Source organism: Acanthopagrus latus, chromosome 13 (genome assembly GCF_904848185.1).
Source record: "Acanthopagrus latus isolate v.2019 chromosome 13, fAcaLat1.1, whole genome shotgun sequence".
Lineage (NCBI taxonomy): Eukaryota > Metazoa > Chordata > Actinopteri > Spariformes > Sparidae > Acanthopagrus > Acanthopagrus latus.
The window spans coordinates 25,235,524-25,258,704 of NC_051051.1; the positions used below are offsets into that span (position 1 = coordinate 25,235,524).

Consider the following 23,181-nt stretch of genomic DNA (forward strand, 5'->3'; position numbering starts at 1 on the left):
CCGTCAATAATATCTAAGGAGACGTTCCTGTCATGTGACGCTCCAGCAGTCATCAGAGTAACTACTCTTATTAATAGATGATCAGTTTTTGAACTCATTATAAACATGATCTGGATGTAACTTCTGATCAGGTCAGGGTTAGTGGGACCCAATCTGTTACCATGGCGCTCGCAGTCCATCGACTCCTGCAGGATCAGCAGTACCTAGTTACTGTGACACACCACCACCCCCCCGACAGAACAAAGGCAAATTGTTGAGTCAGTGTGAATGTTGTGTTTTGGTACAAGGCCCGAGGCCTGGCCCCTGGAAACACTCCATCTTTAAAACACCCACGCCAGCATCATAAAGAAGTGTTTACAGGAAGAACTGGGGGGGTTTAAGCTCCCATGAGCAGGACGAGTCTTCAACATCTTCTCTCATTTTCAAGGACACTGAAATGCCATTATAATTACTTTTTTTCTCATTGTCGGACCTGATACTGGCATACATGTAAAATATAGAGAAATCACTTTACATGAGTTTAACTTCATCAAAAATGTGTAACATACTTTACATCCTGTTTTTATGTGACTGGGCCCCTGAACTCACCTGCTCGTTTGAATAACTCATCAGTCAAACTTGGCAAACTGTTCAACTTTTAGTGTCAATAACTCACAAAGTTTGCTTCTTTTGAGACATGTCATGGATTTATGTTACATCATTAAATTCAGTTGTCATGCTGGCTGACATACAAGCAGCTGAGGTGTTGGAGAAGATGGAGAGGAAAACAATGACGTAGTGCGATTTGAGTTTCATCAGCCAAAACACATTTGTTAAGCTGCTTATTTGTCAAGCAATGACTACGCAGGGACGTTTTCTCCTACTTTTTCACCCCACTTTCAGTTTCTATTCTCCTTTTTTTTTTTTTTTTTCTTTTTTCCCTCTGCAGCGAAGCATTTCTCTTCTGGTCCGCAAATAGGCATAATGAATAATTTAATCCCCATAGGTCTGTATCATGGGGAGGAAAATATATTTAGCATCTGATGGATATTAATGCTAATAGTGCTAAGCATATTTGAATCCAATACAGTTGGTGACAATGCAATCTACCTCAAATTTATTACACACACATGCACCACACAAATGTGTGCCGCCGTTGTTTCCTGCCTGCCTGAAATCAGCAGCGCGCTCGTTCAGTAATCCACAACATATTGGTTTGTGACAAATGGCTCACTTGAAGTCAAAAGAGGAACGGATAACATTTGTAAACAGCCAGTAGCATTCCTCAGCATTTATTACTGAGAGATTAATCTTGATCCATGTTAGCAGGGACGCTGAGTGTTATGTGGTCCTTATTATTTTTGCTCAAGTTGAGACATTGCAGCCATGAATCCAGGTGATTTTGCACTTGCTTAGTTTAAACCTGCATCAGACTCTATAGTATGTTGGGAGCTTGAGTTTGTAGTTCTATAAGACTGTAAAATAATACTGGTAAATGCAAACTTGTGCCTTGCTGTGGACAAAAGTGGTATGAACACTACAACCTTGTATCTACAGATCTTGAAATGGCTAACGTTAGCATCAACTTAACTCAACCGCAGGAATAAATGTTGGCAATGTATGTTTCTGCACACCAGGGACATGTTGAACTTTACATTTCTTTATGTTCAGTTTTCTCTTTTATGTGCTAATGGACTGGTTAGATTTAAGCCCAAAGAATGTTTGGTGAGCGTTAGGAAACGATAATTTTAAATACCTTTTGTCGGTCTCCACAAACACGGCAGGAGGCGTCCTGAGGTCACGTTGAAAACACTCAGTTTTGCCACAGACATGGCTAGAAATTGTCCAGTGGTAGGAATCTTGCAAATGTTGAAATGCTCTGGTTTCTCGCTATCCAGCGGTTTCAAACAAATGTTAAAACACTCTCTCGAACAGTCGTCTGTGGCTCGCAGCCTTCTCGCCACAACCACCCGCTTCCACCGCCAACGTGAGTGTCAGATCCTAAACATGTAATGATATGACACGTCATTGTACATATGTAAAGGTATCTGAGGCTGAATTGCCTTTAATAGTTCATACATACATACATGCATGCATACATACATACTAAGATGTAGGTGCTAAAAGACAGTAGGTGTTGAAGCAGAGAATAATGCAGTCAGGAATGATTGAAGTTTAGGAGAGAGAGACTGTTTGATCTGACAGACAGACCAGAGGAATATTAGAGACGTGTGATGTTCCAGTTGATTTCACTTTCATGCGTGCTGGTGCAGGATGAGCTCCCCATCAAAGAGCTTCCAAAAAGTTATGGTGTGTCCCTTTTTTTTTCACAATGCATAATAATGAAAGGCAAGTTTTCAGAAGTTACACAGAGTTAATAAGTATACGTGAAAAAGTAATTTGAATGTTGGGGGGCCTCCATTGTCAGCACACAAAGGAAACCGTCAGCTCCTCACGGCTGTGAGATAAAAAAAAAAAAAAATCGGAATAATTTGTGAACGGCAGTTAAAACGACTTGAGAAAAACTAATATTATAATACATAAACGATCTTATCTTTGTGTGATTTAATTGGCAAACATTTCAAAGTTACAGTTTGACTGACGTCTGATGATGGACGTATTAAATAGTTTCTTGTTCTAAAAAAATGGTTAATTAGGCTGAAAAGCAGTGTTGTAAGAAGATAACCACATACTTTTTACAAGCATTATATAGTATGGAGCTGGAGCACAGTGCTGGAGTCTATTTCATCGTGTTGTTCATTATAGTCAACGCACTATTTACATCCAGGCGAAACGCTAATCAACGCTGTGGTAACATACAGTACACATAAGACTGGAGCAAACATAAAACATTCATAGCTCTGCTAATAAGTGACATAAATATCCTCTGCGGAAACTGTCAACAATTAAAGTGGGTCAAATGAACGGAGTGTGGTGTGAGGCAAACACGAGCGACCTCCCTCTGCGCAGTGTAATCGTCTGTAAACTGATCTGTAAACAGAGAAAAGACATTACTCTGCTGTTACAGTGAGATTATTTTGCCAAACAGGGACTCAAGCTGAGCCGTATCACTATCTTCTTAATATTCTAACAATACAAAAATATTCTACAAGAGGACTTTAAACTGCTTATGAAACAGTCTTAGTGTAATACGTAACAACGACACCGAAAAACAAATGAGACAATCAGGAGGAAGATCGGCTCTGCTTCTTTACTGTTGAGCGGTGAGGATGAACTGAAGGATCTCACAGCCTGAGGAAAGAAGCTGCTCTGTAGCACGGCACCAAAAACTACGCTCACGTAGTCGTATTACAGTTATTAGAGCATCGACACATGTCGGCTGTAACATGCTACTAGCTAAACACCTGTTGCTAATGTAGCCAAACATCAAGCAGGTGTAACAACAGACATTTAACTTAGCCAGCTAATATTACTTACCATTGAAATGCAGTAAGTCCTACTCCATCTGTATCTTTTCATATTCTCAGCGTCCTCCGTCAGCATCAACGCTCCCCATCAGCGCTCTGAACAGAGTCGGCTAACTTGTAGATAGTTTGCAGCAGTTATTGTTGCGTTCAGGAAACTCCATAAATCGCAGAGAGAAAATGTCTCCTATAACGTGTTACACACCAAAAATACATGGTGGATGACAGGAGGGTGGAGAGGCTGAGACAGAGACACCACTGACCTTATGAAGTCATAGTAACACTGAAATGCAGATCAACGATTGCCAGATCAAGATGTTTATCACAGGAGACGGTGATATTCATACTGTCATCGTCCACAAGGGCCGCCAGAATCAACAGGAAGAAAGTTCGTGGTAGCTGCTTTAAAAGGAGTGAGCAGAGCCACAGTGTTGTGTTGACTTGTTAGAACTGTAGTGGCAATCAGCACCACGGACAGCGACTGAACAGCCATCCATCAGTACACACTCGCAGGAGAAAAACACAGGGACGCTCAGCTCAACAGCATTCTTCACTTTTTACACTGATCATTCTTGAGGGAATGGATTTTCCAGAGTTGCAGTGACCGTGTACGAGGATCCTCTATATAAATATCTGCTCTTTTTCTTTCTTTACACTTGAGTGAAATGGATATTTGAAATTGTGAAATTCTAATCCTGATCTAATCCCTTCACGCCGCCTCGGCCAGAAACTGACATTCACAACTCGACAACAAGAACAGATTGGCGTGTACGAGCTTTAGCATGACCGGGCTGATCTCATGGCCACACTGCTGCGCGCTGGAGAACGTTCTTGTATCCGGTTGCTTTAATGTTTACAATATGCTGATTTAATGCTGAGTAATTCTGCAGACATGCACAGAGAGTGTGTCATTTTTCATCTGGGATTGAAAATGGCTGCGAGAGAGGCTTTGACACGTTTGTAAAAAGGCTTTTATATGCTTTATCACAATGGGCTCACATTGAAAAGTGGATTATTGCACCTGGCTGCTTGTAATTGCGTGCTGTCCTGCAGGACCACCGGTACACTGCAATCCTATAAGAGCAGAGGCTAAGACCGGGTTGGGACTCCTGACAAATCCGCAGGCTTACACTGCTGCCTTTTGAAGGGATAGAAATCACTGCATCGCTGCTGGAACAAGGTTAGGCGGTGGGAGCCGCTAATGCATTCATTCTGCTGCTCTCCTGGGTCACTGCTGCACACCGTGCTTTTTTTCTTAAAAGTTACACAATGAAATACAACTCTCATATCAACCAGGGGTTCACAGCCGTCTGGAGAAATTCAGGCAAAGGAGAAAAAAAACAAAACAAAAAAAAAAACATGAAGTTTTGATCTACTTCAAACCAATTAGCTTAAACTATACAGGAAACAATCTACTCAGAGGAAATTAAATGACTGGCTGAGCACTTCCACTTATTTCTTTTTTCAGTTCAATCTGCTAGAACTCGATGAAAGATTCTGGCTGCTGAGGATTACGTGACCATAAGGCTTGTTCCTCAGATTGGTTCTGCAGCCTGATAAGTGTCCAAGACAATTCCTGAATTTCTTAGCCAAATATGAAGAGCTACAGAAAAGATGAGAGTTGACAAAATGTCACAAATGTTCAGCTGGAGCTTCATCAAACTGTTAAACTCTGGTTGTTTTGAACAGCGTATTTGAACCCAAACAGATGGGGTCAGTTCTCTCTTGTTGGTTCTTGCCACAGGGCCCACATGCTGCAGCGCCTCAGACTGCAGCCGGGCTTGTATTGCATGGTGCTGACACATCCCAGGATGCAACAACACGTGAAATCCATTTTATGTAGCTTGAAGCGTCTGTGTGAAATGTTTGCATGTTTATGTGGAACATGTTCCTGCAAAAACACATTCATTCAGGGTGTTGGGGTACAAAAGTACTCGTATTGTGTACTAAAAAAATACTTTTCTGCTGTTTCACAAAGAAAGGATCTGTCAGTCACATGGATCCATTTAACAAGATATTACACAAAACAGAGTGGATGTTTTCAGAGTAAGCAGAGCTGAAGTCCAAAAGCCACCAGAGTTCAGGACACATGCTGTGTTTGCAGACACAATCAGTAAAGAAATGTCTTGCACTTTTCTCCAAACTCCAGGCGTGTTCATTAAAGTCCCAAAACATAAATGTACAGATCTAAATGTTACGAATGAATGAATGAGACATCTTGGTATCCGGTAGTCTCGATACATCCACATGAGTTCAAGCTACCTAGTTGTAAAAATACCTGTTGGGGGTGTATGATTTTGGAGATATGTTTAAAAACTTCAAATTTCCAACTTTTTAATTTTCCAGTTTTATGTTGTAATCAAACTATTTTGGTTTGGGGTAGAACAAGATCATGTTTTGGCTGGAAAATAAAAGTGGTGTTGCTGCAAAACGTGGCTGGTGTTAGTTACTGAGCTGTGGTCACTGGCTTGGCAGCTTTCTCTCTGTGACTCCACCACCGGCCTCCTCCACCTCAAGACACGACAGTCTGGTCATAAGCACATAATGTGAACGTGAAATGACATTTTGTAGAAATATCAATATGTTTTATAGCCTATAACCCGTACGCATGTGAACAGTGGCCTGCAGAAACGTTAACCGAGCTGGTTCAAGGCTGACGACTGACAGCCAACATCATATTCGACTTACGGCTCAAAGTAATGTAGAAATAGCTGAAACTGACCGTATTTCATTATTGAACTGGTGTAATCCATGGATTATGCATTTGAATTTGAGCAGGTGGTGAGTATTATATCTGCTCCATTTACTGTGAATGAACAGTTCTGCCTTGGTGAGCTTCTTCTCTGCAGCATTAGGCAGGAAAGGGAAAAAAAAGAAAACCCCTCTAATCTTCTGACTTTGGGTGTTTGCAGGGATGACAATGTGACTTCTGTCTGGAGGGGAGGAGCTCATTTCCTGCTTGGTGTTTATCACTTCAGAGAATACATGTTGTTGCCTCTGCTCCCTCAGATTTCCTCTTCTCCCTCTCATTCTCCTAAACTGTGTCCTCCCTCAGCTCCTCTCATTCACCACTTCTTCATCCTCTTCACTCGCCAGCATCTTTTATTGACTCAATCATTTTCTCTTCATGCTCCATCTTCTGTTTGTCTCCTCTCCACACTCTACACTTGGTTTCTCTACCACCATCCTTCTACCTCTACTTCTTTCATTTGCTCCTCTTCCACCTTCTCTCTCTTTCTCTCTCTCCTTCTCTTCTCTTTCTGTGGGTGTGTCTCTCTCTCCACTCAGCCGTATCACTTCTTCTGTATGCGTGAGCAGACTCTTGGCGCGGGGCGTTTAAAGTAGTAACTTCACGGGCGAGCCGGACCGCTGTGTTCGTTTATTAGAAACTTTCAAAGAGTTTCAATTTCCCCGAGCAGACTGCAGCATGAATTATTCCCTCGCTACATTCGGCTCTCTGGTGCTGCACAGCTGGTATTCACTTGTATATATTTTTTTTTTATTTTACAGCTCTATCAACTCTATTTTGCATTCAAATTTCAAGTGCGATTGACGGGGAAATTTCACCGGAATTGGCAGGAAAATGAGCAAAAAGAGAAGGATTGCTTTTCTTCTTTACAGTGCCTCCACTCATTTGCAGGTAGAACCACGCACTTTTTTTTTCCCTTCATTCATTCTCTCCCCAATTGCTCAGACTGTCTCTTTACTTTCCTCTCTCTCCCCTACAAGCACTTAATCTACTTCTCTCTCCATCAGCACAGCTTTCTTTCCTCTCTCTGGCTAATTCCTATCAGGAATTCCACTTAGAGTTGCCTATTAATTCAGCTCTTATACCCCCTGTGCAAATGAACAAGGCAGCCGCCAAAACAGGCAAACAAACAGCCAAAATAAATAAAAGTGAAAATTACGTAACGAGATGTAATTCATCAAAACACAATCAAGCGCGAGGGGGGGAGACAGACAAAGTCAAACACAAAGTCAATCTGCAAAAACTATAAGACAGCGAGAGCCGGAGAGAAAGGAAGGAATTCAACAAAGGGACGCTCCCCGGGCGCATTTGCATGAATTATGGGCCTAAAATTGAGCAAGCGATGATTGTTAGTCTCTATTAGATGGTCTGTCTCTTTCTCTCATCAGCGTGGAGCAACCCGCTGAATAATCATTTGTTTCAAGGACAACAGTGTGTCTTCAGCGAGCACACAGCAGGCCTGGCAACACTGAGAGAGCATCACCCACTACGGACCTGCTCACCCGTGGGTGCTGGCATTAATCTCAGTCACTTCTCGCAGCACAAAGACCTTCCCAGTGCACCCTGAGCCCTCTGGTTTGCTGCCCATACCAGCAACCCCTGCCAGTCCACCTTCCCAGGGGTTCCGTGCCCTTCCTCCCCAGCCCAGAGCCCGTTCACCCTCAGACCGGTGCACGCCTGGGTAAGTCCGGTTGGTGGTGGCGAGGCGTTTTAACGCTGTTATCATGGCCTCTTAGTCCCAGACTCTCCCTCTGTGACTTTCAGACAACTTTGAACCACTGTGCAGGAGAGGACGTCCTTGACGACAGTGGCGGGGATGTTGATGAAGCCAATGAGGATGCTTCTACAGAGGCGTTGCATCAGGTCACACAAGGACTGTGGTCAGACGGGGCGTGAGGACAGACAGGTGGTGATGTTATATTAGAGCGACGGGTGACCGTCATTCTGCAACCTTCTCCTGCAACTTCTGTCCGTCTGTCCTTCAGGATGCTCGGGGATCATTTTATGGCTGAAAATCTGACAGAACTAAAGAATTTTCCTCTGTGTATCTTGCAAGATTTTTTTTTTTTTTTTTTTTGTACGGGAAACCATCTTCGCTACAGATGCATCTAATTGATCTTGATTAGATAATTAGATAATTTTTACTTGTTAGCTTGCTAATCATAACTATTACTGTCTTCCTGTGAACACTTTTGATTTGCTCATAAGCTACGACCCGAGTAGAAACCACTGCGTCCTCTAAGCATATTAAGAAATTATACATAACGTACTGTGTTCTCATCAATTATCTTGCCAATCATGGTGATATTAAGAATCCAGTGGATAAAAGATGAGTCACACACACAGAGCAAATTGCTGATATGAGGACGTGAGACAGACAGTGAAATGCTTGCAAAATTGTAAAAAATAACAATAGGTGATAATGGAAGGAAAGAAGAGTTATAGGACAAGAGAGAAAAAAGGTGAGATGAGAACCGCCTCATCACCACTGACGCAGAGAGCACCAGCAGCGCTCCCGCTCACCATCTGTGTGTGTAATTATTAAAACGCAGCCAGGCAGCTATCAGCTTGGCTCAACTCAATGTGAAACCACTGTAACAATGAGCAAACATGGCGGAGAGGAGGCAGCCGGTCCAGGTGTGGCAGCCGAGCACCACTTAGCCAATCAATTGGCTCGATGTCCGCTTGGATTTCAAAGCGTGCGGCTCCTCGGCTGCCTGGGGAATGTGTGTCTCGGTGTGTGCGGGTGTCAGGGGATTTATTTTCTGGTACAGTTGTTTTCCTTAAAATGCAAACTGCAAATCTTCCTCGAGCATAAACGGATATGAATTATGTAAAACTAGAAACAGGCAGCAGCTCAAAACAAACATTGAATTGAGCAGATACTTCCTGTAGTTGCACTTATCATTGTATTACCAAACATACATTATGCAATTCAACCAGGACATTCTGTAATGAATACTGCCCCTGTGAACATTACAGCATTTAGTTTTGCTGCGTGTGAGTCGGAGGCAGTGATTCAGCTCTGTTTAATTTCGAGGCTGCATTTTTTTTTTTTTTTTTTTTTGTCGGATTGCATTGTGGTGTTGTACATTATTTAGGCGGACAGAAAAACAGGCACACTCTGCACCTAGTATTGAAGCCGGTAGCAGTCGCTGTGCTTCCATCACTCAGTGCAATTCTGTTGTGTTGATTAACTCTGAAAGCATAAATCCTGAAACTTTTCATGCAGGAATCCACCAGCCGATACTCTTTTCCGGTCTTGTGTAATATTTTGGCTGCATTCATTTTTCCACCCAGCAACTTTTCTCTAAACCAAGAGAGTCTTCAGGTTCCTCAAGAGCCTGTTTACCCTTGAAAACAGAATGTTTCCTCAAAGCGATGTTGAAAATGTTTCACTCGTCTCGTTTTGGAACAGCTATTTGGTCAAAGCAAACATTCATCTTAAAGCAGAATAACATTCGTAAGTACTTTTTTTAATTTGTTTGGCACTTCAATTGGATGGTTTGAAAGTAATTACCATGAACATAATGAGAGTCAAAGTAGTGTGTGAACAAAATGAGTTTTCATCATTTTAAAGGAATACTTTTTTTACTTGTTTTGCTAGCAGAGTAGGAAGATGAGGTCGTAAGATGAAGAGAGAGCAGCGGGGAAACATGTCAGATGTGATATCACACAAATCTGTGCCTCCATCAAGCCTGAACCTGACGGCTGACAGATCTCTCTGATGGTGGACATGCAGACTAATTAATAACATGAATGACTGCTGCTTTCCATCTGGTTATTCAAACTCACATACCTCGGAGTTCTGTATGAATGAAACAGGAATAGAATATTTTTTGCCAGCTTGTTACGTGTCATTATCAGTCCATTCCCGTCAGAAAAACGACCGTGCAGACTGTGAAAGCAGCTTATTACGACCCATATTTGTGTTTCAGTTTGGCAGCAACCTCTAGTGGCCATAGCTATTATTACAGCTGCAAAAGTGGAAGTCAGGTGAAGTTGTGGAAGAGCAACAAGTCGGCATAGTGAGGAGGAAGGGGACGGATGTGGTTGAACCAAACCAAGAACTTTTCATGCGTGAGCTCAACCAAACTTTGAGCGTATGAGGAACGTCCAGTATGCCTGTCGCTGGTAGGCTGCAGCAGTCATGATGTTTGGGATCCATTGGCTAGAGAGGCTTGTTCAGTTGTTTAGGTCTGAGCATATGTTGGTCAGCTGGAGCAAAGCTGTGCTCATGTCCTGGTAAGGTGGAGGTGGGAAAAAACACTTAGTTAGGGTGAGGAAAAGATCATGTCTGTGACCACAATTACAGCTGGAAAATGTCCTGATGTAAATATATACTGAACATGTGATGTGACCATGATATGACAGACATCGTAGAAATGGTTTGCAGAAACTGTGATGTATTCATTGCCTTCTAAATCAGTGCACACAGTATGTGAAATAGCAAGTATTCTCAGCAACACCACTTCTGGTTTTGTCTGAAGTAAATTACCATATCATGAAAGCCAACATATTCTTTGAAGTGTTCCTGCCATTTCCACATTTGAAGAATCCTTTGTTGTCTGTATTGAGTTACAAAATGCACAGCAAACTTGTAACGAATAGCAGAGGGGCATATTTCTGACTCTGGTCATATGCTTTCTGACTGTCACCGGAGTTCAATATATTCCACTACACAGGTACAGTGTCAGAATAATTCAACATCAATGGAAACACGATGCAACTCAGACAGTAGAGAAACTTTCATCATGCTATCTATGTCCAGAATGGGTGAATTTTGTGTGTTCTGGTGTCAGCCAGAGTGCTCGAAAACCATTATTTATTCCTGCGGGATCGGTGGCATGTTGTGGATGAACCTCTCTCTGACAGCAACATGCTCAGATGTGATGGGAGAGTCATGTCGGCTGTGAGCGCTCGGAGTCAGCGGGGAGACAGAGGCTCCAGTGTAACGAGAGAGAGGCCTTTCTGTGCTGTGACTCAGATGAACACAGCAGTTGTTGGGGAAAAGGTCAGTGGATTTTGTTGGTATTCTGCAGCCGTGCGCTTTTTGGCAGGACACTTGACGGCGCAGCGGGCACTCGAGCTTGAAATGATGTTGCTTCCTCCGGCCAGGAGGCGATGGCTCCCATGCCACACAGCATACGCAGGACGCCATAAATCCTACAGTGTAAATAAAGACCCGCCTCGCTCCACCTCGTCTCACTCCTTCTGTGTCCTTATTTTTTTTTTGTAAATGCCGTCCTGTCTCATTCCCGTTTCCCTCCCCATCCCTCTCATTTTTCTTTCCTGTGTTTACTCCTCACTATCTCTTTCTGGTTATTTCTTCTCCCTTCGTCTTTTTCTCCAGTGATGTAGTGGTAAACAAAAAGGGAGGCTGAGCTATGACTTTCATTGTGTGATATTGTTGAAGCTGCATCCAGCGGCGTCAATTGGGATTTCAGGCAAACACTGATATGTTTTCATCAGAAGTCTCTTCTGTTAGATCGTCTCGTCTTTTTTGCCTCCCTCTCTTTTACTTTCTCCTGCCTGTGAAGTCTTCTCTTTCGTGGTCATTATGTAAAACATTATCCTATTTTCATCTGACTTTGCAGCTCTAAAGTCTGTGGCAGATTGTTATGGAAAAGAAAGGGAAGGTAAATCTCATTTACTCACAGTTTGACTTTATTAACTGCACAGCAGGCAGTGACAGGGGTTTATCCTTTGACAGATGTTTTGAATGCTGCGTGCGGTGCTGGACCACTACCCCCCGTCCTCAGCGCGCTCTCACACACACAAATATGCAGTCCCTAATTACAGGCTTACAACTCCCCGTCGAGCATATACAGCATTCAGGCCCAGCAGGAGTTTCACTGCCATTTTAAAATCACTTTGCTGCAGACAATACTTTTTGATTTAAATCGCACCAAAGGAAAAATGATACACCAAAGTTCACTGCCTCCTTTCTGAGATGCATGTGATTTGTAAGTAAACAAACAATACTGTGTTTGATGCAGTCATGCTGCATCACTGTTCAGACCCGGTATTAATATCTGTCCTGTGGTCCTATTACAAGTGGACAAGTCAGATGTGAAAGGCCCAAAACACACTGTGGGCCCATCTGAGATTCTATCACTTAGACCACATTCAGAGACGGTCCTGTCTTAGCCACATGTGATCATATTATGACAGTTTGCATGTGAACATGTCCATGGCCATCATGAAGGAAGACCTATTCAACCATTAACCCCGATAAAAGAAAAAGAAACACACTGTTCAACCAAAATAATCACAACCTGCAACCACAGTCTCCCCAGACTCCCTTAAGAAATCACACAATCTTGAGATTTGTTGAGTGAGGACATACTTAACATGCTTTACTTAGCAGCTATGGCTAATTCCAAATTAATTGCTGCCTTCTTGTGAATTCTGCATTAAACTGAAAACATGAAGTTGTTTCCTTGTAAAAAAGTGTCTTTTTGTTGGAGCATAGCTGTAGCAGCCTGTCTGTGTCCATGTCTAAGATGCAGCTCTTTGAACACAACATTTAACCTGATTTAACTGCTTTCATTAAAGTTACAAGACAAGGCAACATTTCAGTAATCTTGTAAATAATACAGTAAACAGTAACTAATATAAGCTACGTCTTTTTGTGAGTTCTTGAGTTAGGAGAAACTTAAAACATGGAACATCACACACAAATGGGCACAATAAAGTTTATTTGCATTTAAACATGGAAGAGAGATCTGATCAAGTGGTCACTCGAGATGCACATCAAGACCCATTTTAATGCTAAGTGCAAACTGACGGACTTAAAGGCGCAAACGTTTGTATTACCGAGGATGGATGTTAATACCAGTTATGAACAGGGCCATTTATTAAGTATATTGAAGTGTAAAGTATGACTGTTTTCCTTCACAACTAGCCTCTAATTTTTACATGTAATATCAACAGTGAAGCACAGAAATAAAGTGTACACAGTTCAGAGTGGCACATTTACTGTACCTACTCTCTACGACAGCTCACTACCTCTCCAACTGATAATATCATCAGTGGAAGAGAAAACGGAACGTTTTAGACCCGCTCAAGAATGACGTTCAAAATTTAACTCATGCCGGCCACGTGGCTGTTCTGCATCCACTGAAAAACTTTAGCCAACTTCTGAAATCCTGCCAGTGTTGGTGCAGAAACACATTTATACAAAAGTAAGCAAAGACACACACATTCATGGGTTTTCATGAGCATCCAAGTGGGTAAACTTGGATTAACTGTTTTTAACTGTTTGTCTGCATTATGCTTTATTCTGAAAGTTGCCTCAATCAGCACAAACCGTATGTTTGAGGATGAGTTCTGCAGGTTCCTCAGGCCCGGTTTTGCTGCCCTTGGCCTCTTTGCAGTTTGGCGGAGGAGTGGCCGAGGCAGAGCAGTTGGTCTTTTTCCAGAGGGAGGAAATTAACATTTTAGGCAAGGATTATTTATCAAGGCTTTTATTCCAAGTTCCTGTCTCTTAATATCATTTCCATATCTTAACATTTAAGTAACCTTGAGACTGGCTTTGACAGCAAAGTGGGACCTTGTGTTGCTCAGATCATTAAGGAGGCTCATTAACCGAAGTTAATCTTTGAACAGTTTTGAAACATACATCATTCAACATTTTAAAAGTTCTTGTTCTTTCAACTAAGAAATATGGTGAATAACATACTTTGCCAGAAGTGTTTTTCAGACGATTGTCTTTTAGAATCAGCTCTGAATGTCAAGCAAGTTTGTTCACTCTTTTCAAATGCAGCATCCTCTTGGGAATGACATGTTCAGGAAATGTAAAGTCAGACTGAAATATAGATGGAGGCTTCTCTTCAAATCATGTCTCAAATACACACGAGAGCATGTCAGTATGTACGAGAGTTTAAGTTAAGTGTCCCCTTGATTTGTGACCGGATTAAGACTTTTTTTTCACTCATATATTCATGATGATATTCAGAGGGGAAGCTTGCCTCAAAAGCAAAAAAAATATTTATTTTCTTTAGCTTTACAGTTGTGCTCGATTTATTGTTTGCAGACTGGAAAATGCAGGAAAGCACCAACAGGAACTGTGATAAATGACTCAAATAGATTACATTTAACAGACAGGGAACGAAAACATCTTAATGGAACCAGTCTACTGTTATCAGCCCTCCTCTTCTGAAACTCTCCAGTGAAAACAATATTAAATTCTGATTTGTTAATGCTGTCAAGTATGTGGAATGCTTCAAAAACATCCCACAGTTAAGCAAGTTTATTGGTACCAGGCGGTACCAGGCTCAGTGGTTCACAAGTAAGAATGGGACGAGGTTCATTTTGAGAAACACATGTTTTGTTTTTTTTTTGTTTTTTTTTTTTACATCATATAACCATTGTTGGTAAACTCAGATTACATTTTGTTATTTACATCTTTAGACCAAGTGCAGTAGATTGTTTAAATAGGCCCCTTAATGTTGTTGAGATATATATGTGTAGTCTCTGTTCAACATTTACTTCTGGACCAAAACCTGAACATTCAGCTCCTGTATAGTAATGTGAAAAGAAACATTATCATATCTTTCTGAAAATATGTAGAAAACACACCCACACCTTCAAATCAGCCCTTTTTTATAGTATATTATATCCATCTTGGCTCACAAATGTAGATCATTATTTTTTTTTTTTTTCTACTTTATAAAGGCAGCAGGAGATGTGTTCTATTATACAATGGGACTGCATTAAAAATGTGATTTTACTCATCAGTGACTCGTAACTTTAATAGCTGACTTTCCATTATTTGGATCACATCCGTCCATTAACACTTCTTGTGAAAGTGCTGCTGAAAGCTGTTAATGCCATCCTGAAATCAGACCTAAAGTCTCCAGAGCTGTCGTGACTGTTAATCACTCCTGCAGCCAAGTTGTGTGCTTATTCTTTTTGTAGCTGCGCAAAATAGTTTTGCTGAAAATGAGGCATGCTTATATTTGAAAAGAGCCTAAAGGTTCAGTTTATGCAAAATACTCACCGCCTGTGTTTTGAGTCAGTTCTCTTGAGAAAGTGACAGCATCATTTGTTTGAGCAAATGCCAAAAATAACATATGTTAATGCACAGCAGTCATGGCTGTTCCCTGCTGAGAGCAAAGGAGGAAGTAACAACGGCAATTTCAAGGTTTCTTCAGCTATTATTTGTGGTAACATTTTCGGAGCTCTTCTCTTTAATTCCTTGTAAATGTTTTTTGACCATTAATTAACTTACAGCAGGCAGAATAGTATACAGTGTATGGTGTTGACATTCTTGTGTGTGTGTGTGTGTGTGTGTGTGTGTGTGTGCTGTAGCACTTTGGCACTTCAATGCCTTCAAAAGTGGCAGGCGTCCTTCAAAGCGAACCTGTAACTTTGTTGTGCCTCGTGTTCTCAGAAACCTTTTTGAGTGTTTCCGATAATTCATCTCATCACAGGTGGAGGACAAAAGGGTAAATATCTGCTGGCATATTTGCTCACATTTCTTTTTTTTTTAAATCACAAGGGAGAATGATTTTTCCCTTTGGAGCAAACAGACATTTAACTTTGAAAAGGTGGCTGTACTTTGACTGGGATATAATAACTTCATTTGAAAGATTTCTCTTTTGAGGTGAGGAGCCAGGTGTCTCTTTGCTCTTTCATTTGCAAATGTGCACTCCGATTGTAGAGGCAATTATCAACATTCTGACTACGACAAGAACACCAAAATGTGTAAAGTGGTGAATTGAATGTGACAGGACTGAAAAATAAATTGCACCCCTTATCAGCCACTTTTACTTTCTGATGTACTTGCGTAACTGATGATTAGATGTCCCTGCCATACATTACAGCAGCCAAGCAATTATGTTTAAGTCTGACATCCCATTTTGGATTCTCATCTTCCATCTCAGTGACTTAGTACAACATTTGGACAGAGAGGAGGAGAGTTTCCAGCAGCCGTGGCTCATTGGATGAGACTGCGTGTTCATTTCTGTCATTTAGCAGATGGAGGAGGGAGTTTATTTTATAATTGAAGAGTGATGTTGGGTTACTGTCCAAGGTGAAGCTCTGCTCTCCATTATCACTGAATTCACACGTCTGACACTTCTGCTTCCCTGTAGGTGGTAGTATCCTGGTGTTTCCCACACTTACCCCATCCCAGAAATGAAAGTGAGGTTATGTAACTTTTTAATAAGAAGTAAAAAATGTTGTCATAGGCACTCAGTTAGGTTTGGGACAAGATCATGTTACAGCTTAGCACAGTTTTGGTGGGTTGTTTGCAGAAGGTTAAACACTGCGGATCCTCATCAAAAATACCAAGTTTTCACAGTTATGTTTGAAAGGTGTCTTGAACTGCGGTCACAGGCTTGCCAGCCTTGTCGTCTATAACACTGTCGCTGTTACATTTACCCAACTCTTCCAGACGTGAACATTAGGTCATCAACATGTAACGTGAAACTAAGGGTAGAAAAAGCCAACATGCTATGAAGGTCTATGACACCTTAAAATGTGAATGTACCAGTGGTTTGCAGATTATGAATCTTCTTTCGATAACAGTTGCTATACGTTTCTGAGGATTTTCTGTGATCTAAACTACTGAGCAATTGTTTCTTTGTCCCCAAATGTTTCTTTGGCTCTGTTTCGGTTCATTGTTTTGCTACATTGTCTTAAAATGGTGTTCAAAAAGAACTATGACTGTTTACCCAATAGGGATTTGAACACTTGAACTTTAAAGCTGAGTCAGTACTTTTACCAAAGTAGTAATTGTGTTTTTTTATTTCAAATCCAATATGATAGTACAGAATCAAAACAATGAAAATGATCCAAAGTGTAACGGATACATTGTTCAAAAACCGTTAACCTTATCCAAAAAAGGCAAACCTGGTTAACTCTGACTTCCATGAACAGGTTTTGGTGGAAGTGTTCTCTCTCATGTATGAGCTGTTTTTCATCTTTGCCACATTAGTAAAGAACCATAATTGTCTGATTAGTATTAAAGCCTCAGTTAGAGGAAGGAAGACTTTTAATATGTGTGGAGACCTGATGACATTCATTAGGGTTAATTTGATCCTGTTTTATTTGATGTTGAAAGGAAATGCAATAACCGTGTAAATACTCAGACCTTTAACTTCAGGTAAAACATGTAAATCTTGAAGGAGAAGGCGTCACATGTCAAACAAATCTTTAGCAGTCAACCTCCAACCTGCGTCGATAGCAGCCTTGTCTCAAAATCCTCCTTTCAATGACACTAAAGTAGCACAGAGTGAGTTTTTCTTCTTTGTTTCTTTAAACGCACTCAGCTTTTCTCACCTCTTGAAGATACAGTAAGTCAGAATAACTGCAGTTCAGTTTAGTTTGCCTCCACAAAAACGTGACAAGGTTGAGACGGAGCGGGTGGCTGTATGCGTTTGTGGGCTTATGAATAGGAATCTTGTTTCTGCACATATTTCTTTTGCCATATGTGTGGAGAGGCTGATAATGTCCCTATAATGAAAGTCGGTTCCGGCCGCTAACGGGATTAGAGCTCAGAAATGAGCACGCAGCATTTTCCTGCAAGGTGCGGAGAGTTCCGTTTTAACAGCCTGCTGTCTCATAATTCTTCGTCTCATCACTTTTCCACAGATTGTTTCTGTGTTTTTACCTTCGCTTGGTTTTTTAAGCCTCAGCCATTACAGGGAAACTGTGGCGTGCATTTTAGAGTAATCTGTCCTACCTGAGTGGAGCCGCAGCCACTATAGAAAATCCGCTCCATACTTTTATCAGTTGCCGCACTGGAATACTAAACAAGCACGTTATTACACAGGTTCTAACATTGTTTTTTTTTTTTTGTTTTTGTTTTTTTTTCCAAATAAGCCCTCCAAGACACAAGCAAAGAAATCCACCACCCATTATATATGGTTTAAGATATCTGATATCACAGCCAACATACCAGAATAAAATGTTGGCATTGTATGTTCTGCAAACCACAGATAAATTGAACTCTGTATGTTTAAATCACCATTTTATAACATTTTAATAACATTTTATTCAAATTGGATGCGTATGTAGGGAAAACCTGCAAGATGTGGAGCCATGTGAGTGAACGCTGTTTGATTCCACTTGACCAAACAAAAGGTGTTTTCAGGACATTACTGTGGGAAAAAAAAGCTGTATTTTGAAAATGTGCTAACATCTCTGTCAAAATAGCCGAAGGCTGCAAAATGACCCAAGGCACTGGGATATTTCCCGTCATCTTTTTGGCAACAAAGCCCACAAGACAGCTGCCAAGCAAGAGACTGAGACACTACTAGGTAATTTTGGAACATTTTGCAGCCGCATTTGTTTCAACAAAACCTGATATTTTCGGCTGTGTTCGCGTTGAGAGAAACTGTTTTATTAAGCCAGAACATGATCTAACCCTGACAAAGTGGTTTGTGGGCCCAAACCTAACCAAGCGATAAGCACAGTTTCAATTTTTTTTCATTTTACTTTATAATACTTTTAATATTACTTATATAATATAATACTTTATAATATTCTCTGTAAGAAACAATAAGTGCCAATTTCCAAAATGTCTCCTGACTCTTCCTTAAAAAGAGAGGTAGCAGTTCATGTGGATCCTTGTTGTACAGTTTTTGAAGGCTCTGACAGAGACAAGACAACTTGTTGTGACACAAATATCACATCCATTTGTTTGTTGTGATGAAAACACTTTAATCACTGGAGTGAGAAAGTGTTGCTTCTGGCAAAATGAAGATGTCCGTTTCTTTGAGACAGGAGGGCTTCGAGTGAGTTATAGAAAAGAAATAAATCTGTAGAAGAAGAACTATGGATTTCCTATTGAATAAGAAGTTTGAGTGTGTTCAGACATCAACTACAGAGGACATCTGTATGTTTCAACACTCCCTAAATGACGCTTATTTGCACATCATAACTCTTGTATGGTTATATCATAAGTCATTTGTATGATATGACTCAGTTTCTCATTTTGTGTTATATTTAGACAAATAATATAGTGTACCCCTCAGTAAACTTCAAATATCTGAACTATTTTCTATGTTTCAGGTCTATTCTTATCTTCCTTTGAGTTTTGTCCTCTAGTTGCTGCTGCAGTCTAATTTCCCCTGAGAATGAATACGTATCACATCACCTGAGCTTTTTTCAGCCATCATGAGTTAAAGCCGTGCTGCTGTAAAGTTACATGGATTTGTTATTTTGTATTGGACCCTAATTTGGATGAATGCTACCTGAACGTATGATGGAGGAACAAAGTCTTTGCCTCTGCATCCCCCTTTCAGTTGCCATGCACACAAGACTATTTTACCTCCTGATTAAAGAGTGACATATGATGATGTGTCCGACCGCTGCAGCATCACGTTTGCTTTGGATGAACACCAATCTTGGATTTTGTCTCCTGTTTTTGCAGCGTAACAACGGGACAAAGGGGATCTGTTTACGGCCAGTATGGAGAGGAGGAACGCCCACAGCCACCCATAACTGTCTCAGCGTGCATATGACGTGTGAGTATTAACAGAAACTGAAATTCAAACCTGTCCTTTTTTTAAAAAGAAAATGCAGTGATTTTTTTGGTTTATGTGGTTTTTATGTTGATGAACAGCATCGAAGTCACTGCATTAGCCGAAGTTCATTAACAGATAACACAAATGCAAATGCCAGAATAGGGGATTGAACAGCATCAACAGAATGGGAAGACGATTAGTCATGAATGTATTTTGCTCTCAGTCAGCACATGTGGAAGAGGAAAGTTATTTGAGTGTTTGGACGTAGCTTTTTTTTTTTTATTTATTTATTTTATGTGTTATTTGAAATGTGTTTTTAGAAATTGCAAATCATTTTGGATACTGCTACTTCTCGGCCATCGAAGATGTTTACACAAAGTTTTGCTGGTTCAGTCTGTGAAATCGGTTGCGTGATCCCTCCTGTGGCTCTGGAGGAGCTTTCCTTCTTCTGCTTACGAATCTCTGAACCTCTAACTTGGAAACGAAACACCCGATCGCTGCTGTTCCTTTTAAAGATATAATGACCGTCATTATCACTTGTGGTTGGGAAGAGCTGTATCGCCTGTTGTTGTCAGACTGATCTCATACCAATAAGAGATTCTTCATGGGAGGGAGCTGAAATCAGGGGCGCTCTTTAATCTGTTAACACCATTAACACAGAATGTGATGTGGTCACTGATTAAAAGTGAAACGGAACTGTTCATTAGTTAACTGGGTTTGTAACTGCTTTCTAGGGAACCAGTGATTAGAGCAGAGGTACGAGTTCACTTTTGTAAATGAAGGAAAACCCTCTCCGAGATGAACTCGATCGTCCTGCTGAGCAGACACTTGACAATTAATTATATTTGCATAGAGAGTGAGACTGACAGATGAATATGTGTGTCTCACTGTTTGTTCATCACACTTGAAATAACTGTTGAACACACAGTTGTAACACTGAAAATATTGCCACAATATCTATTCACTGACTGTAATAATCAGAGTTGTGTCGTTATTAGAAAACACATTTTCCAACCAAATGCTTCCCTCCGAATCAAACAACCACAGATGAGTTTTATGAGACAGTGGTTCAAAAACAACAACTGTTACGTATTTGTCGTCCAGCTGTGAAATAAGGTCACACTTCCTCTCTGAGCCGTTCTATTTATTTCTCTCTCTGACTCAGCCTCCCTCCATTTTTTAATTTTTATTTTTTTTTTTTTGCCTCCGACTCACTAATTACCTTTTGGCTTTAAGTAGCTTCATTAATTCTGCAGTAACGATGTTGCGTTGACCACGATACCTGACAGAAATTCATAATTAACACATAACACTTCCACAGTAACGGCCAACTGCCTCCGAGTTAATTAAGCAGGACCGTATATGAGCTCACTGTGACATTGTTTGAATAAAATGCTGCTCTTTGCTTTTTGGAACAATCATCTATTGAGGGAACGTGGCAGCAAAAACCCACTCGCTGCCAAAGTAGTGAGATCAGCAGATATCTGGTGTGTTTGAACACTGACGACTCATGAAGTTACTTTTTGACTCGAGTCAGCTCACCTGAGCCAAAACTAAAAAGTTTTGGATTTCTTCGCCACATCTCGGGGTCACAAAAGTGTCACACACTGGATTCTACCTCTTTCCTCATCTGTCCTCCCTTTTTTTTTTTCACTGCTATTAGGTTAAAGTGTCATCTGTTTGGTTTTGTGCAAATATGCAGTTAAATCTGAATGCACAAAAAAAATGGGTAAAGTCTTTGCTGCTCTTATAAACACACACGATTAAGATCCATGGCTGTTTATAGATCATGATCAGATGGACCAATCGATAACTGCCGTCAAATTATCACAATGCTTTAACATGTACGTGTGTTGCACGAGGAGTAGGGAGTACATTTCCAAAGTGAACTGGTTTTTGTGTTTTACATTTTTCACGTTGTAGAAATACTTTTTGTCCGTGAGGCTTTTTAGCACAAACATCACCTGTCCTGCTTCTGTTAAACTCCATTCCCCACCTTTTACCATCAACTAAGAACAGAGGTTTAAAAGCAGACATCTTAAAAGTGCTACATATCCACAAAACACTGAAGCTAAAAATAAAGAGTACGCAGTAACTTACTGAATACTTTTCATGGTACTGGCTGTATTTGATGTGAGGGGGAATTTAGGTAATATCACTTATGAATCTATCACTGAAAAGCTGATCTCAGTCTGTGGACTCAGCTCAGCATGAAGATACTGTCAACATGTTGTATGCTGTCAGTGTTATCACTCCACAGTCACTGGTAACTCTGAGCTGGCTGTTTCCCTCCAAACAACCACAGAACAGACATGTACCATAATGAGTCAACCACGTCAATACTCTATTTTTTTTTTTTTTTTTTTTTTTTTCACCCTAGAAATATGAAAGTGCACACACGTACAGCAGTTACTCAGCTGATCGTTGATGCTTTGAGTTATGGGCCCCTTTTCTTTTTTGAACAGCGAGCTCTTTGAAAAGAGTGCCGACAGAGACGGAGCACAGGAATAATTGTTTCATTGCTCTGTTTGAAGCAGGCCCATCCATCAGGCTGCGGCTCGTCCTGCAGTGAATGCGTGCGATGTGCGGATGGGGATGGGATTCGCTGATAATGGGGATCAGAGAAAATAAGTCACTGTGCGGGTGGAGCTTCGCATTGAGCCTCCCTTCACACTGTATGGATCATATTTCTCCCATTTCCAAGTGCCCTCTGCAAGGAATAAACACCTGATATATGATTTTTGAAATGGATAAGCACATTTGCAAGATTTCCAAGACCAAACAGAAGCAGCAATATCATGCTCCAGTAAAGATTATGCTAGATAGACACTTTATAATTGCCTTAATCAAACATGAGTATAAAATTTGGGAGTTCACGAAAGGACCATCGAAGCCTCAGGAGTTACTCCATGGAAGACGTTGGAGGTGCGTCAGTTTGGGATGTAGTTCCGGGTGGGGACAGTGTTACACCCAGCACTGAGAGCATTAATCAGTCAACAGGCTCAAAGACACAGACCTCATCAGTTTGCTGGCTGACCCACTTGAAGTATACCAAACACACCCCTCAACGGAGACGAGCGTCCCATCTCTACTAATTAAGATGCTTCAGTCCCCCTGTTGACTGAAAAATAAGTTTTGGTGTCAGAGGAAGTGTGTATCAAATGTTAAGAGCAAAAATTGAAGTGAGAGACTCGCTAACGTCAGATCTTTCAAAGCATCACAGGCACCCAGGTTGGCGTTAATGAGGGCGATGTGCGTCGCTGACTGCAGGATTTGGGAGTTTCGAGGTTATGAAGTTAGTCGTGTTCGTAGTTTGAACCTCTAAATGTTAAGAGTTCAGGTAATTCACCGCAGGAGTTACGACTCAAACAGACACACCTGGTGGAGTCACAGACAAAAGGTCAAATAAACAGGCGTACAGTTGGCAGTGTGCGGAAGGTCGGGCAAGGCAAACGAATCCAAAAGGCCACTGGCAGAAGGTCACAGGACGGGTGGAGACAGGTGGAGACAGGTGGAGATGCAGGTAGAGCAGCTCTGAATGACTCAGACC

General features: G+C 41.1%; 1 protein-coding gene across 2 annotated transcripts in view; it reads left to right on the top strand.

The window, feature by feature from the left end:
- Positions 1–23,181, top strand: part of sgcd (sarcoglycan, delta (dystrophin-associated glycoprotein)) — a 281,116-nt gene that overhangs the window by 55,220 nt on the left and 202,715 nt on the right. For both annotated transcript variants that reach the window (XM_037120242.1, XM_037120240.1), the window contains exon 2: positions 19,538–19,631. The gene's annotated coding sequence lies outside the window, so the exon portion shown is untranslated. The remainder of the gene's footprint in view (positions 1–19,537; positions 19,632–23,181) is intronic.